This window comes from Phoxinus phoxinus (assembly GCF_949152265.1).
Source record: "Phoxinus phoxinus genome assembly, chromosome: 6".
Classification (NCBI taxonomy): domain Eukaryota; kingdom Metazoa; phylum Chordata; class Actinopteri; order Cypriniformes; family Leuciscidae; genus Phoxinus; species Phoxinus phoxinus.
Window position 1 is genome coordinate 5,305,458 of NC_136881.1, and position 18,565 is coordinate 5,324,022.

Here is an 18,565-nt window from a genome sequence, read left to right on the forward strand (position 1 = left end):
GTTAAATGAATAAGGTCACACTGTCTTTAGCTTAGGGTCCAATTATTAGTATTAACTTACTATTAACTTTTGCCTATATAAACCCATAATTACTGCTTATCAATAGTTAATAAGGTAGTTTAGGTAATGGATTAAGGGATGTAGAATATGGTCTTGCAGAATAAGACATTAATATGTGCTTTATAAGTACGAATAAACCAATATCATAGTAATATTCATGCTAATAAGCAACTTGTTAATTGTGAGAACCTAGTTTTAGTGGACCCTAAACTGAAGTGTTACCATCAATTAACCATTATTATTATTATTATTATTTTTCATATTTCATCAAACCTTATAAATTTCCAAAATTGACTTTTGGAAAACTGAGTTTTTCATTTAAATTTGGCATTTAAAGCGGCAGAAGACACAACTCAGCGCGTGCTTATGATAAACACAGCGTTATCATTCGGTGGTGTGGACTCTAATGTAGTTATCGTTATAAATGAACTTTATAGTTATTGTTCTTGGTGTGAAAGGGCCTTAACAGTGAAAGTGCGTAAGCACAGATATATCCCAGACCACCTTGCTGATAAATGACCTGACATTCTCCAAAAACTCCCAGATGGGCTCTTGCCCTCAAATGACTCTACATTGCCTGAGAGGAAATTCATGAATATGATTGAAATTGATGGTAGTTTTGCAGTTTTTAGCAGTAAGTGTGAGATGGACAATCCCTTGTTGACCATTATTTGAATTTATCTTCTGCTATGAGAGTTATTAACTGTTCGTTTAATTAATTTCTCAGTTAAAGCATTCCCAAATTATATACAGATTACATATTACAGATAACAGCAAGAATTTGTCAAGTCATCTGAAAATTGCTCATAACTTCGGTCTCCGCATTTTTCATATTCTGTTGGCAACAGAAGTATTTGAGTATAAGTATGATGTACTTAATGGTCAATGAAATGCACAAACCCAAGAACTCTCAGTTCCATGATGAAATATCTCACCCAGAGTTCACCCCTTTTGTACCAGTGCTATCGCCCCTTTTGTCAGCCTTGTGTTTCCTTTAGCACAGTCATTGAGTCATGGAGGTGATGGTATAATTTGCATAGATCATCTTAGTTGTGGGTTCTTTTGTCCATTTGCCCACCACTAAACAGTAGGCTATATAACATTTTATTTAAAACTACCGTTCAAAATTTAGCTAGCAGTGAAAAAACAAAACTGCATGCATTTTTAAACAATTTTGAATAATGTATTCACAATATTACTGATTGATAAATCTTACCAACCCCAAACTTTTGAACAGTATGACAGATGATCTCTTCTTGTCTAAGATGATTCAGAATAAGCTATAGCCATTATGCTGATGGATGGGCTATACAAGACAAAAAAGAAAGGCAAGAATTTATCACAAATATAGTTTATTTGGAAACAGATATGAGAAGCTATGAGAAGCGCAGTAATAATAAGATACCAAGGAACAAATATTCCCTATTTGTTCTTCAAATTTCCATGTAGAGGAATTCTTTCATGTATCTAAGTAAGATAAGGGCAGGCCATGCTTTTCAATGAACACGCAGAATCTCCAGGCCTGAAGTGTTTGGTCAGCATGAGCTTCAAGCCAGACCTGGCATTGTGATGAGACTTTGGAATATTGTCCGACGCCCACATATGTCTGAGGCGGAGTGATTTTCCATGTTCTTTCAGGAAGGGATCAGAGATCCATTCTCCTGGACAGTCATGGGCCATTCACACATTCGTTGACCATTAGATCACTGGAGGAGTCTCTGTGCTGTTGCTTCTAGAGTTATGTGAATGTAGATTCTGTCTGCCTGGCTATATATGATAAAGAAAAGATAAAAAAGAGCATGATTTATCATGCAAAATTCTGACACTACTACAATTTGACTAAAATGACTACCCTAATCCCAAAACACCTGCATTTTTTTTTAAAGAATTTTCTGATTTTAAAGGGGTAGTTCTACCAAAGATGAAAATTCTGTCAAATTCTGTCAATTCTGTCACAATTACTCTCATGTCGTTCAAAACCCATAATATTTTCGTTCATCTATGAAACACAAGATATTTTTAAAATAAATCTGAGAGATTTCGGTCCCACCATTGAAAGATTATTCACCCATAATAAATCCATATGCATCGAGCGGAGAGACACAACAACTTCATATGATGAAGAGATTTAATTTAGGCTTTTATTCCCATTTAAACATTTGTTAGCGAACATACAGAGCACTCAAATATGGTAAACAGAATCTCAATCATATTTCCTTAAGGAACTTCCTTGATTTTAGATTTCATTAAAAATATCTTCACTTGTGTTCCAAAGATTAATAAAAGCTTTATGGGTTTGGAACAATGTGAGAGTGATAATTGGTGACAGAATTTTACTTTTTGGGTGAACTAACCCTTAAGCTCAAATATTAAACAGCATATCTTTCATTGTAAGTTCATAATTGTATGCACATTGAAGAAAGAGTTGACTCAAGCAAACTCTACCCATTGCTTGACTGGTTTGGGCCGCTCAAACAGCAGTGCAGTGATTTCAGGAATATCACCCCACAAATGGCTTCCTTATAGTCTCTGCACTTTACACTGGGAACTACACTTGGGACCCTTCAGTTCCATAATTTGAAACGGTTATACAAAAGGCATATCAATGTTTTATGTCAGCGCTTCTCATTTGTGGTACATTGTAGTTGAGATATTTTCATGTTCTGCCAGAACCATGTTGGAGTACATTTACGGTCAGAGGAATAAAGCCTGAGAGACACTGTCAACCCTTTTAGGGAATGTTTTGTACAAGATTTCTTTTAAACATAATAGATATGTTTCCATGGAGTCTCTAGACAACAGTCTTCAGCCAGAAACCAATGAGTCACATAGATTGGCCTAAAATACTGTTCAAATGCCAGATGTTACTGCAATTAGTACCTATAAACCCAAAACAACTTCTTCCATTTGTCTAAAGTACACTATACCCAGGAAAATCTGCTTTTTTTGTAGATTCTCTTTTTGCAGTATAGAATGGTCTCATGATATTCAGTCCTGACTTTGTCCAGTCAAAACAAGTGGACCGATCGACATTTGTCAAACTTAATGACTTAATCTCACATTGAGTGGTAGCAGGGATGAATGATCTCCCACTTATAAGATGTCAAGTCAAATAAGATATGAATTTAATTTTTATATGAACCTAATTTAATAATAATAAAAAAAGAATAAACAAGAAATGCCTGTATACAATTCAGGGAGGAAACAGGAAACACAAGAAACTACAAATTAAAACATTTCAAAATAAAAGACACCTACTGTATCTATCACTTAATGCTGTTTAGACCACAAAGCACGGAAATGACACTACCATTCAAAATTTTGGGGTCAGTAAGTTTTTGTTTTATTATTAATTTTCTTTTATTCAACAAGGACTTATTAAATTGATCAAAAGTGGCAGTAAAGAGATTTATAATGTTACGAAAGATTTATCATATCTTATTATTGATAATAATAAAAAAGGTTTCTTGAGCACCAAATCTTGGGTAATGTCTAAATTCAGCTTTGCAATCACAGGAATAAAATACATTTTTAAATATATTAATATATAAAACAGTTATTTTAAATTGTATTAATATTGCACAATATTAACGCAGGGGGGGAATGGCAGTGAATATAAAGCCTATATATCTTCAAAGTTATTTTTTTTTTTAACTTTTTTTTCAGACAAGGTTTTTGGTCTTGAAAACCAAAGTTTGTCTTGACTGCTTGTCTAGTCCATCCCTTCTCCTTCCTGTCCGCCACTTATTCTTTTTCTCTTCCTCACTCCTCACCTTCACGTGAAAATTGTTTTACATTCACTCACAGAATTCCGGTTTCTGCTAATCTCGCAGAACGTCACTTCAGCTCATCCAGCTCATGTTGGGCTGACGCAGCTTTGACAACGTGCTGGATTCCACATAAACACACGATGCTCCACTGAACCAGTTCCTGTTTGCCGGGACACTCTATGGTGAACGGACGGCCAACCCTGGTGGTGGCGAGACCATGTTATCCTCAGGGAAACTCAGTGACTCAGCGTTTCTGTCCAGGTAGACATGAGTGTGTGTTTGTTGACGGTGTGTGAATGGTGACGGTTGTTTGATCACTCAGCAGTGTCTGCAACCTTGTTGACCCCCAGACCACTAATGTAGCCTTTCACAGGGCCGCTCAGGTCATCAATAAACACCCAGTTCAATTACTCAACAATTGTAATTAAAACAGAGAAATAATGATTTGATTTTCTATGAAGCTCAATAACACTAATGCTACTTTCAGAGTATTCAATAAAAAATAGGCTAAATTACTATTATTTAACAAATGCTGTAGGCAAAAAAATATATATTTTATATAATTAATTTTTCCAATCAATACCATCATTATACCATCACCGTATGTTGAGAACGAATCTCATTCAACACTCGTGTTCTGGTGACATAATCCCCCTTCTTGCCTCTTACTGTATAAATATAGTCTTGAGTAAGATTATTTGAGTACGATTTTTTATTTTATTTTTCAACAACAAGAACAGAGAAATAGTTATAAGAACTATATTGAACAATGAGAAACTTTTTCTGTTACTAAAACATGAAGAAAAAAAAAAAAAGTTCAAAAGAAGGGTTATATTCCATGCAATATCCCAGCAAACAGAGCCTGTGCTGATATGTTACTGCTCTTCCTGTCCAGACTGTGGGCCGGGGTCTGCTAGTCACACAGGTCCTAGTCTCGCGTGGCCAGACCTTCAGACTGACGGCTGAAGGTCTGGATTTCATAGCAGCTTTCTTTGTCCAAGGCCTGCCCATAAGGCCGTTTGACCGACATGTCAAACAACTAATTACAGTTCGTTTCGCTCAGCGTCACGTTTCGGGGCGTGGGAATGTCCCCACAACAACAGACCGGCGTGTAACAAGTCTCCACTAAGTGCCTGAAACAAAACTCCTGGACATCTCTTAAAGAGTCTATGCCGTGAACCTCGCATACTTTTGAGAATCCTACGTTTAGCTGATCTTGATAAATGCTCATTGTCACTCATGTAAACACAACAGTTTTTCTTCCGCAATCACACGTCTGCGCTTTGTTTCCCGGCGGACCGAAAATAAACGTGACACTCGCTCCCCCCGGAAATCCGATAAAATTCAACCAATCAGATGACGACTTCGACATTCCTGAAGTGTTTCCAGTTAAGTGTACCATATGCACAGAGAATGTCTAATAAGGGGAGAAGGTTCACTCTCGCTACACTTCCGGATTCTGACTGGTTGCAGTTCCACTCTGATTCCATATGAGGGCGCTCACAGGATGAGTGCAGAATGAATGGAGGTCTATGGAGCTATACCCCTCAAAATCCACTTTTCTCAAGATATAATTTTTTGTCTAGTAATTTGAATGTTGTATTCGAAAGGAGATGCAAAGAATTTGCACATTGCTGGGTGTTAGATTTTTTAGAGTCACTTATTTGCTTTAAAAAGTCTTTCAAAATGTCAATGACGTCATACACATCGTACGACCAGAGATACTGCTTTACGGCAATCCTTCAGTCACTGTGGTGCTTTCGCGCTCTGCACTTTATTTTCTCTCGAGGCATCGCCAGCACAGCTGACACAGGTAAACACACGTGCTAGAAGAGTTTCTGCTAGAATACATTCTGTTCCCGCTTCGGATGCCATGATGCCATCAAGCGGTATCTCTGGTCGTAACCAGTCCTTCACTGACCAATCAGCGTTCATTAGCAGAATGCTAGCGTGTTATGGGCAACAACAACTCAACCTGTAAGAAATCGAAAGGACATAAGTACTCGTTCATTCAATTTTCGAACTATAACCCATGTTGAACTTGCCAAACCTACAATCAAATCTGAGATTTCTCAACGGCAATCGGCTGAAAGGGACAAATTTAGCCGTCTAGCCCCATAGACTCCCATTCATTTTGCACTCGGGGGTGATCGCCCCCAGTGGAACTCTGGTGGAACTACAACCAAAATTCGGTACAATAGGACTTAATAGGGAGTGAACAGGCTCTCCGTAGACGGGCTCTGATATGCATCAGACGTTTAGCCAACATTCCGTGGGCGTGACGTCTGAGGCTGAGACCACAGATTCTATCGGCATGTAGTCTGCTCAATATTGCAGCTTATTCTGCACCACCAAGTCAAAGAGTCTGTCTAACAAACATGTAAAATTGACCAGTCCCATTATTTATTTACTGTTTTGGGGTGGGTATATCTGAATTCATAATAAACGAATATTCAAAAACACAGTGCGTATACACTTGCATTCTTAGAAAATTTCTGTCCATCCGAAAGTACATCACATTTATTTCATGATTATTTTGCTTATACATATCTACTTTTTTCATGCCTCAAACTAAATATCTTTTTGATACTAGTTGTTGATGGACTGTTAAATTTTTTCTCATGCTCATCACTGCTGGTAAGACTGTATCTGGTTAGTGCTGCAAACTAAGAGAACATTTACACAACACAGATTTCAACAAAAAACGTAATACTTTGTATGTTCATTTATACAACAACAGCGTTTGGGGGCCTGAAAATGCAAACTTTTTAAAATGATACCATTATCGTCTCTGTGTAAACCACAAAAAAGTGAATTTGTGAAAACGGCGTCTTCACAAACGTTATGCATTGTGTGTTCATAGGCGATTATAGTGTTTCTATACAAAGTGACATCGCCAACTACTGGCCTGGCATGAACAATACAGCGCTTTTAGTCATTTCCGCAGGTCCATGTGAACGAGGATCGTTTTGACTTTGACAATGGTGTGGCCTGTTATCAAAAAATACAAAGGAAAAACTTTTCCATTTTTAGTACATTGTTGTCGTGTAAACATACCCTAAAGTCATGATCACACTATCATATACACACTGACAATGCTGGGACCAGGGGTGAGGGTTCATGCAAATGATTGTCTATTTCCATTGTAAGGTGATTGCAAGACTTCAAATTTCAGCCAGCACACCTTGGTGAAGTCTAAACAGTGTCTGGAAACTGGCAGGGCAGGGTGGGATTTAAACAAACACACACGCGCACGCACACACACACACACCAGGTAAAGGGTGAGAGAAGTAATGAAACAGCTGCCTCTACAAGACCCCGAGAGGTGCTGTTTGCTAAGGTGTCTGACGGGTTTCTCTTTTCCATCTCATATGACCACTAAAATGTCTGAATTACACTGTACACCAGTAGTACTACAGTAGTTTTGTTCTCTAGTAAACCCGGTGCAGTGAAACACACTTTGGATTTACATAGAAATGCAATATTTCTGAAACCAGACACTAGCAGAAATGCTACTTATAACCGATGGGATACAGACCAAAAATGGGCCACATACAGCAGGGATTATCTAAATGCAAATTATAAAATGCAACTATATAATTGTGCACAGTTAGGTCGAAAAATTAATAGGCTTCTCTTCTAAAAGGGAGGAGAAAACATTTCCCTTATATTTTTTTTGTTGACGTCAAACGCTGCACATTCATATAAAAGTTTATCATCTGTATTTAGATTCAACTGCCTCTAAAACCGATTAGACACATGGAGCGGTTGCTTAACATCTTTGAAAAACAAGGTTTCGGTGTGTTTTATGAGATGAATTACTGGCTGGCAACAACATGAAGCAGCGAAATTTAAGAAACATTTAGAAAATGAACAATACTTTTGCATATAGTTTGGCCTGGCTGTGCAGTGGATAGCAACATTTTATAATTGATCTTAAAGACATTTACTAAACTAGATTTGAACCACTGTCTGAGAATACAATAAAAATACACAATACATATTTTAAAAAAGTATTTACAAAGCATTTACAATTCTGAGTGAATATTTCAGTATACAAATTTTAGAAGAAAAAAAACCACTACTTGTTATACATTAATAATACAATTGTGTGTGTGTGTGATGTATTACTGTAAGCACTAAACCATACTAAGGGAATGTTTACATGACAATGATGTACTAAAAACGGAAACATTTTTCCTTTGCATTTCTCTAGTACAAGCGACACAATTGTCAAAATGTTCACACGGATCCACACAAACGACTAAAACGCTGTATTATTCATGCCAGGCCAGTATTGGCGAGGTCACTTTGTGAAGAAACACTACGCAGCTATCGACTGAACATGTAATACGCATGCACATGATGTTATGGTTATGAAATGCATTAACATATAAAGGGGGGTTGGAGAACTGACTTACATTCTGTACATCCACTATCACTCAGATGGAAAAAAAATGGCTCAGAAAAGTAAGAGAGTAAAGAGAAAAGCATCATTTGTCTGCAAATGCCAGTTGGTTTGATTTCTTTTTATTTTATGCAATAGCTTTCAGTTGTGGTTCATGTGTCTAAATACTTTTCAAGGCCACTGTATTGTTATATATAGACAGTAATTAACGATATCTAAATATAATCATTTTCAGGGGCGTAGCAACCATTTTACATTTCAGAAAAGTCTAAGTTTGTCCCTTCATTTTAGATTCATGTATTCAAATCCCCACACACATTTTTCAAATAGTTATTTAAACGCCCTCATTTTAATTTGTAATATACAACTTGGATGACGGTCAGAAAAGTAAGTATCATAGACAGTAAAAAACTACTCGCCAGAAAATTCTTTGTTAGTTAACTCTGTCTACTCTTGCTATCCTTCCTGATGACTGTGGTCTCTTTATTTGGCAACATCCAGGTCATTTTCCCAGACCAGGCCACAGTTTCATGCCCATGTGATGTTGGTTTAGTGAGTGATGATAGTATGACCCGACCATCCACTGGTACTAATAGCATTCACGGCTCTCCAAATGTACACACACACACACTTGGGGTGAAAGAGACATGCCTAAAATGGACAAGGCTGTCCGTGTTTTCTCTGCTAGCAAAAGCAAAAATGTCCTGAGTCATCACATCCAACCAAAGGCAAGTTAATAAACACACTGCTAATAATCTTTTCTGCTAATGTTTATTTATTTATTTGCTCTATCATATCTTCTAGTTGAAGCTGTATTAGTGCTTGTCATCTACTGTTTAATTTAAATTAATTGTTATGCCCAATCACAAAAACGTGTTTTAAGCATATATTTGATTATATTAAATGTAAGGGCTGCCAGAAAATGTATTTAAATCCTTAATGGTTACATTCAGAAAGATTATGATTACCCAGAAATCTTACCTCATTAACTTGAAATGAACTTGTCTATTAGATTCAGTGAGCCAAACCAAAAGAGCCGAGGAGATCGTTTACAGCTGAGAAAGCTCAGATTTTCATCATTTATCTTCAGGACAATTGGCTTCAGATGTCATTTCTGTCTGTGACGTAACCCAACAGCTGTACATTTGTGTTGTTGACGCCCTAGTATTTCGGCTTCCAGACTATATATGAGAGAGGCTGCGTTTTCCAAAAGTTAGCATAAGTTGATCATAGAGACCATTGGTGGCAATTGTTCTATGATCAACTAACTTAGGCTTACGATACTTATGGGAAACTCAGCGCTGCTTGTTTAAAGCTTGATCCTTAAAACCTCAGTGTGTTTATCTGGAGAACAAAATTCAAAGGATAATAAACATAGGACCAAATGCAAGAGCATTGAAGACTTCAGTGCACATGAAACACTTGCTCCCTGAAGTTGACCTTGTTTACAGCACATTTTCTCTGATAAACAGCCAGTCTTCATACAAGCCTAATTTGAAATAAGCAAATATTAACTTACAGACCACACAAAATATTTGAAAGTATAAGGTTTAGACATCCGAATCTCTTCTAGCCAAAAACAAGAAACAATCTGTACCGAACACATGCTCGGCTGTGATTTATCTAACCGAGGAAACAAGTACTTACAGCACACCAACTTAAGGACAGTCTCCCTGCATAAATCTGCTTTCTCAACGGTTCAACGACTCTCTCTGAAACTCTTTAAAGTCACGGGTCACACACAGCTATAATTGTTGTGTGAACAGCCCCGAACTTTTAACTGTTGGATAACCAGAACCCAAACATGATAACATCGTTGGCCTTATCTGTATAATACTGTATAATAGCGTGCTCGGCCAAACTTGAGTGTGTGAGGCTTCTAGTGTCTTTTGCTTCCTGTTGTTTTACCTTTCCAAAAACAGTCCGTCATGCTGCGTGGTATAACTGGCATTTGTTATCATATTATTTTACTTTATTATAATCATAATAAACACACTGGATTGTAGCGCAAATACTTTTACCATTTACTGCACTTATTTCTCTAGTTATTTACATATAGCGACTAATGAATCAGAAGACTTGCACATTCAAAGAAAATAACAAGTTTTGGGAAAAGGCTCTGTAGAAGGTTTAAAGCAGAAATGTGAAGCTCAAAATCATGTTGGTTTTAACTTTCGACAAAGAATCCATAAAAAAATATAAAAAAACATTGATTTTATTTTAATGCAATTCCTCTCTCCTTGTAGTTCCACTGTAAGTCAATTACTCTAAACACAATCTTATTTTAAACAAGAGACACTAACTTTTTAATAACTAATTCCACAAAAGTCGAATTGCCCCTGGGACATTCTCCAAGCAATATATAAATTAATTTTAAATTAAAACAAAATATTTGTATGTCATAATAAAAAAAAAATCCTGAAAAATTAAGCAGTCTCTTAATTCAATGATCACAATTATCAGTATTATTGCTATTTCTTTACTGAGTGGGTCAAACCTTATAGAAAAAATCCTTGTGGCAATAGTAGAAAATACCCGACGGGTTGTGCCCTGTTTACACCTGGTATTAAGATGTGTTTTGGTCAATCGGATCACAAGTAGACGAGGGAAACACATTTGCGTTTATATCTGGTGTTTAATCCACTTTCAACCATTTCTGTCCTTGTTTCTTCGAGGGGAGGGTCTATGGGCGGTTAAATGTATGGGCTTTTTCAGACCTTTCGATCTAATGGACCCACACTGTTGATGACAGAAAACACACGGAGAGCACTTACACTACTAAAGCATAACGTTTTAGACCCCGTATTTATTGTGATCCGATCGACCAAATCGCATTTTAGTAGCAGGTGTAAACAGGGCCTTAGACGGTACTGAATGAGGACTATACATACATTTAGATACTCCATGTTATATGTCCAAAGAACGTGATGTTGCCATGGTACATAAAATACTTAATTGGTTTGAGTAGGACAAACTAAAATTAAACTAATTAGTTCAGTCAAATTAACTTGTGAGTTATTTAGCACTTTCTTTTTCTTTCAAGTTCACAGAACTGATATATTTTAAGTTAACTGAACTGTTTCATTGTTTTGAGTTTTATTAAATTATTTCTTTTAATTTAGACAAACTTAAGTTTAACTGAAATGGCTGGGATGTCTATTTCCCAGCATGCTTTGCCGATGGCACTCGAAAGGGAGAGTAAAATTAAGTGTAATATAATGTTTTTTTTTGTGTGCCAGACTAATGTTAAATGGGAGATTTAGTAGTGATTAATGTTTTGTTTTGCTAATTTAGAAGAATTTCTGTTAATGTTGGTTTTAGGATAGTTACCATCATGGTAACAAGTGGTGCATGAGTTTGATTTGAGAGCAAATAATACCTTTTTTTATTATCTCGCTCATACAGCAAGTGCTTCAGTATAATATACTATTGTTAATATGTTGGCATATTAGTATGTTAGCGGATTAGCTTGTTAAAGCTAACTAAGTTTATATTAATAACAGAGTTCACATTGAGATTACATGAAAGCTTTAAGTTAATTGTATGAATTAGTGTACTCATACATTTTAATTGTTCTTAACTTGAAATGTTTAAGTACAAAATAAAAATCTGCTAGTTCTGCTTACTTAAACTTTGAATTTCAGAATTTAAAAAATGTTTTGAGTTCTGCCAACTTATTCGGGTTTACAGTATGTCCAAAAAAATGTATTACAATAAAAACCATGATGCCATTTTTCGTACTAAACCTAGAGTCAAATTCTCTTGCTCCCTGGTGCGTGCCAGGCTAGTTTTTGTGGAACGTCAAATGCGCATTCCAGTGCCATTTTCCCATTATACTCTTAAAGGTCACATTGAGTCCAGTGAATGCCATGGAATTGCGAAGTTAGTAGGCTTTTGTTGCAGAGCATATTTGCATTGAGCGATAGCATCTTATGAGAGCCACCAGCATGTTGAAAACAAAGCTTGACACAAGACACAGTATTTAACATGGGCCTGTTTGTTGGGTTCAGGATCTCACTATAGATTCATAACAGTATTTTGGGAATTGAAACGGTCCGATGCGGCACATGCACTTCCAAACCGAAGCCAGTCATTAACCACACCCTGGACTCTCCTTTTAACACAGGAACTACAGAAGGATAGATGCAAACAGCAGTCAGCATGCTGGCTTTTGTTGGACTCTAACGGTGGAGTGAAACTTTCTCTCAATTGGAGCCGAGTCAGTTTTGTTCTCTTCCACATGACTCAGAGTCCGTCTGTCTGTCGGAGGCGTAGACCCGGTGCTAATTAAGGTATTTCCCAGCAACCAGCACTCCTGTTAAGGGAGGGAATTACTGCAGGGACTTGTTTGGCATTTTGCATGAGTATATTGCCAGAAATGTTCCATATGTGGGTGCTCAATGCTATTTTACAGACAATATCTTCATAAAACTGTTCAAAATTGTGTTTTAGATAACTCACTCATGATAAATGTTATAGAAAATAAGGTTGCATGTGTTAATATTAAATATTGTAATAATGTCCTACTGTAACTTAAAAAGAGCAGTTCTGACTGATTTGTTCCTGGATTGCTCGGGCATTATAAATATGGTTTTTTTTTTAATGCTTTTGTGCTTTTCATCAAAATGTAAATATTTCTTGTGTACATTTTTGTGAATTTTCCAATGGTTTACCATCTTTTTGTTTAACTATTGAAATCTTTATGGAAGCCATTGGTGCAATGCAAGAAATGTAATGTTTAAAAGAACTGTAAAAAGAAATCGAGAACACAGCACAATATATTTATTTCAGTGACTCTTTATGTAAATACCATTAGTACATGGTGACAAATGTCTGTCTTTATGAGTGTGTCACGAATCATTCATTCAATGATTTCTTTCAAAAACACAGATTTGTTTAGGAAATAAACGAGTGAGCGTCTTTGGGAGCAAGTCATTGAATCCTTTGTTCATCCATTCAAAAACACTCCCCTCAGGAACTGTCTTTTTTTGTCGATACATTAAATCATTAATTCAAAAACTGTCTTTATGAGAGACTCACTGATTAATTAACCAATTTGTTCAAAAACGACAGATTCATTCACTTCTTCTTTTTTTTTTTTACTTTGTTTGGAACTATTTTCGTTGGAGAAGCAAACATACACAAAATAACTAACAATATTATGTCTATAATATAAGTTAATCAGGTTGGCTGCAATTGCCTGCGAAATGAAAGGTTATGGTTTATGATCGCTCATAATATAGAGCCCACAAGTGCTGTGATGTGTGTATCACTCCCGCTCTCTAAGGGAAGTAAGTCTTACACAACCTAATAAGCAGACTAAGTGCAAACAAGTCTGGTTTTGTTAGACGAGAGCCAAGAGAGAAAATAAATACTTTCCGTCTCTCTGTGGGTTTTTTAAAAGCGTACAGTATGTGTGCGTCCAGTGAGTGATGGTCAAAGCTCAGACTGCGACAACATTGGGTAATACTGTAAACTGGCAGGACAAGGCCTACCAAATACGCCTGCTGTTTAATGTGGTTACGTGAGGAACAGTTTGATTTCCCCAGCCAAACAAAGAGCCGGAGAGGAGACACGGCCCATGAGCCACAAGCGGGAAGTGCCACGAGACTTCCAGAAGGTCTGACATCATCGCGGTTCTGTGCAGTAAAATTACCCAGCAGAACATTTAACCATTGAACGTACAGTCTCTTTTGTGCCTATTTGTCCTCCTCCAAAGAAATTCTAGGAAAACGTCTGAGATGCAAAATACAACTTGTTGAACTTTATTGTCCAGTCTGTTTTAACAGAGTGGAAATTTATCTTTGACACTGCGACATACATTCACATTAGCTTACTGCTTAAAAACTCATCGCACATCAACAGCACAAATACAGAATTAAACACTGAAAGTAAAGAAAAATAAGATAATAATAATATTGCCATAGACGTTTCTTCTAGCAAAGGGAATTTTTAGTCTACGCCCAGATGGGAGCAATTCAAAAGTAGAGTGAAGAGGGTGTGTATTATCTTTAAAAATTGCAATTGCCATTTTTTCCATAAAATGATCAAACAAGCCCTGAAGTGGCTGTTGTTTGTGTCCAATAATCTTATTTGCTTGATTAATTATTTGTGAGAGTTTGTTCTTTTGTTTTAATGTTAGATTGCCGTGCCATGAAACAATATTATATGTGAGAATACTCTCAATCATTGATCGATATAACATGGTTAGAGTCTTCGAGCAAATATTAAAACTTCTCAGTTTCCTGAGACCCAAGCGTTGTCATGCTTTTTTATGAATGTACTCTACATTACTTTCAAAATTAAGTTTCTCATCAATAATTGTACCCAAGTATTTAAAATTCGAGACCTGCTCTATACCGTTTTTTTTCTTTATGATAACTGGTTTATATTCAGAGGCGGTATCTACTCTTCTCAAATGATTTCTCAGACATAGCTCTTTTGTCTTTTCAATATTAAGTTACAAGAAACTACTCTCAAACCAACAAATAATACTGTCAATGTACTCAAAATATGAGGAGCAGTTAATTTCTTTCTGACAGGAGACCAATGCCATATCATCTGCATATTTTATAAGGGTAAGGTTGTCATCATTGCACTTCAATTCATTGATGTATACGGAAAAAAGTATTGGGGACAGTACACATCCCTGCGGTACCCCAGTATCTAAAACCAAACTACTTGTTCATTCGGACTTTTGTTTTTAAGGGAATATAATTTGCATGGTGGTACATTACAAAAATGATCATAAGGTGAGTCTTTGTATACCAAAACAGAGTCTGCAGACTAAACATCATATGAAGTCATGTTCATGTAATGCATTGATTCAACAGCTTGCCACCAATATTTTTGTCTAAAGCATATTTCTTGCATGTCTAACAAGAGACTGTGTTACTTAGTAGTTACTTTTTCTGGAAAGTAATGTGTAACGTAATATTTGCGTTACTTTTTCTAATCTTGGCTGGGCTTGCTGTATTTTTTTTTAAATAAAATAAAATAAAAAAGTTCTATATTTGGCCACCAAAAGTGAAATGAATAACCCTCATGCTGAAGGAAATGCAAATTCACACCTGTACAGTAGAGGGCGCAGCTCAAACAAACCTTTCAGATGTGCTGCTGTTCTGGATTGCAGAAGAATAGGATGCAGGATACTCTTGCTTAAGCAATTAAAAAATAAATGAAACAAATTTGATGTTTATCAAAAGTAAGTTTAGTTGCTTAGGGTCAGCAGCAAATATTTTGATTAATAAAGTGAGATTATAAAATTAAATTGTTATTTAACATATTTAACTATTGCAGGTTTGCGTAATATTCTGAGTTTGCATTTCACTTTTATAATTCATTTTGAGGGATACTGAATCTTTTTTTTTTTTTTTAGATTAATAAATGTATGCTCACATTCTTTACTGCAATAACATCATGTCTTGCGTAACCTGTATGAAAAAGTAAAAAAGAAAAAGTAAAAGTAAATTTAAAAGTGATGTGTTACTACTAGTTACTTGACAAAAAAAAGTAATGTTTATGTAACGTTACTTGCAATGTTTTACCCCCAACACTGACATGCGCATGGATGTCAAAGTTAATGTTTGACTTCTTGATTATACTTAAATGGACATAAATTAGGCATCTTTTAGAGAACTTTTAGATTCCTCCATTCTCAATCATTAAATGTTTTCCATATTTTAGATAGAAAAGTTAGCGATCTCAAACATCTGAATGCCAATAATTTGTCTTATATTTCAGCCAAAAACATCTGAAACAAAGTTGACATAGATCAACCACGACTGATAACTCCATACAAAATCTGCTGAGCAATGAAAGATAAAGCTCTGAGATATACAGGTTTCCTTTCGATCCAGTACTGTTCTCCTGACTCTGTGATCATGTCCGACAATCAGCAGCTGTATTCTTCCAGTCCAGCCATGTTGAAGAACCATCTGCTCAGAGAACAGCCTGTTCCTCAGGGCTTGAGATCGCTGTGGAGATTTATGACTCAAGATGTTGATAAGCAAAACAAAGAGGGACGCTGAGGCCTTCTATACTCATTTTCCTGTTACAGTAAAGGTGCTTTCACATCTGCAGTTGGGTTAATTTGGTCCGGACCAAGGGAGAAAAATTATACTTTGTAGCATTTTTCCAGGCGTTTTGGTTCCTTTTCACACCACACTGATTGCTCTGGTCGGAATCAGTTGATGAAACGAACCAAAATGCAGTCACTTGACAACATCCACATCACTCGTTGGCCAGATGGGCCTTGAACGTATTTTCATAACTGCACTTCGATTGTCAGAATTAGCGTGCGGTAAAATTCCGTCAGATTTAATTCCAACAGAACTGACGGAAGCAAACAAAGAGGAGGAAAATCCGGCAAACAACACGCCGCTTTTAAAGTCGGCATGAAATCAAAATTGACCCTATTTACTTTGTTAGCGGATATTACTAGTCTTGTGGTGAACAATTAATCCGTGCAAGTTAATACACGGAAAAAAATTGTTTGCCGAAGTTATCTTTAATCAAAGTCTGAAAAGTTACTTCCGGGTCTGGAATGGTTCTTTTTCTGATGATGTAGGTTTGACGGCTTGGATTGGTTAATTGCTTAACCACTCCCCTCAACCCGTTACTCTGCTATGGGCGAGAGATGGAGAGGAGAAGCGCTAAAGTAAAACCCTGCCCTCTGTTCAATATTCCCTTTCACTCGGAAATGCATCACAACACTTGAGAAAAGTCGTTTGCAACTTCCGGTTCACGCGGACTTTAAATATGGAGAAACGGCTTCGTGGGCTGATTGTATCCCTGGTCATAGTTTATTATTTGTCTACACCACTTTAGGCAAACAATAACATTTGAGAATGACATGAGGATGATTGAAAATAATTAATGTTGTGCATTAATGTTGCTAAACAGTGCAGGTGACTACGGCAGCTGGTTTAGTCCAAAAATGCACAGTTATTTGGCAATTGGGTCTGTTCGAGGTCGGATTACGTTCTCACCACAAACGAACCGCTCCAGAGTTTGGGTCCGCTCTTGGTGCGCACCCGAGTGCGATTGCTACATTCACACCTGCCCAAACGAACCGCACCAAGGGGGACAACGAACTCTAGAGAGATTCAACCCAACTATATGAGGCAGGCGTGAAAGCACCCTCATTTATATTCCTTGTAAGGAATTTGACAAGAAACCTCTGAGACAAAATAGATGCTTAAATGAAATGACTAAGATCCTAAAGTTGAAACTCTCCCCTGGTATTAGTCTATTATAGAAGAATTGGTCTTACATACATAAAGATTTAGATATAGATTCAGAGCAAATAGAATGATATCCAGAAATCCTGCACAATTCCTTAATACAGTTTTTCAGATGAGAAGTACAGTAAACATAATTCCAAAAGATCCCTTATCTCCCTCTTAGGGTGACGCTCATTGTTGGGTTTCGTCAGATGTGTGCCAGACTGTTTTGGTGACTGCAAAAAAAAATAAAAAATGCTATAGTCTCAACAGTCTGGAAACGACCTGACTGATAAGAATTCCTTTTCTGGCAGCAAAAAAAAGCATGTAAAGTATTTCTGATTTTAAAGGGGTGGTTGAGTATGATTTCACTTTTCTAACTTTAGTTAGTGTGTAATGTTGCTGTTTGAGCATAAACAACATCTGCAATGTTACAACGCTCAAAGTTCAAAGCAAAGGAAGATATTTGCTTTTAAAGAAAAGGACTACAACAAACGGCTGGTAGGAACTACACGACATTCCTCCCGGGTTAGTGACATCAGCAACCCTAAAATGTACATAAGCCCCCCGGGAACACACAGTCCATGTTGAGAAGAGGAAGAGTTGTTGTGTAAGAGAGTACATTTGTGAGTCAGCTCAAACTTTAGCATCCATCTTTTCACATGCAATAGAAAGTCACTCTGTGTGCATCTCAGTTTCTATACGAGCGATTTATAGATTATCATGACAGAATATGCTAATTGAAGATAGTTAACTCCACATCAGCAACATAAATTCATCAACTAACCATTCAGAGACGTCCTGTTGCATTCTACATGCTGTCACTTCTTCTTGAGTCTCTCCATCTTTGTCTGACTCCGTTTTAACATGAAAGGCAGAACAGTTTCTGTCATTTTAGTGTGTATGCGTGAGGTTATCGCAGCTGCTAACACACATGAGCTCTTGAAACCCCGCCCTCTGCAGCAGCTCATTTGCATTTAAAGGGCCAGGCACAAAACGGTGCGTTTTTGCAAACCCTCAAAAAGTGACAACTTGAACATGCTTTATAAAAATATCTGTGGGGTATTGTGTGCTAAAACTTCACACACACACTCTAGGGACAT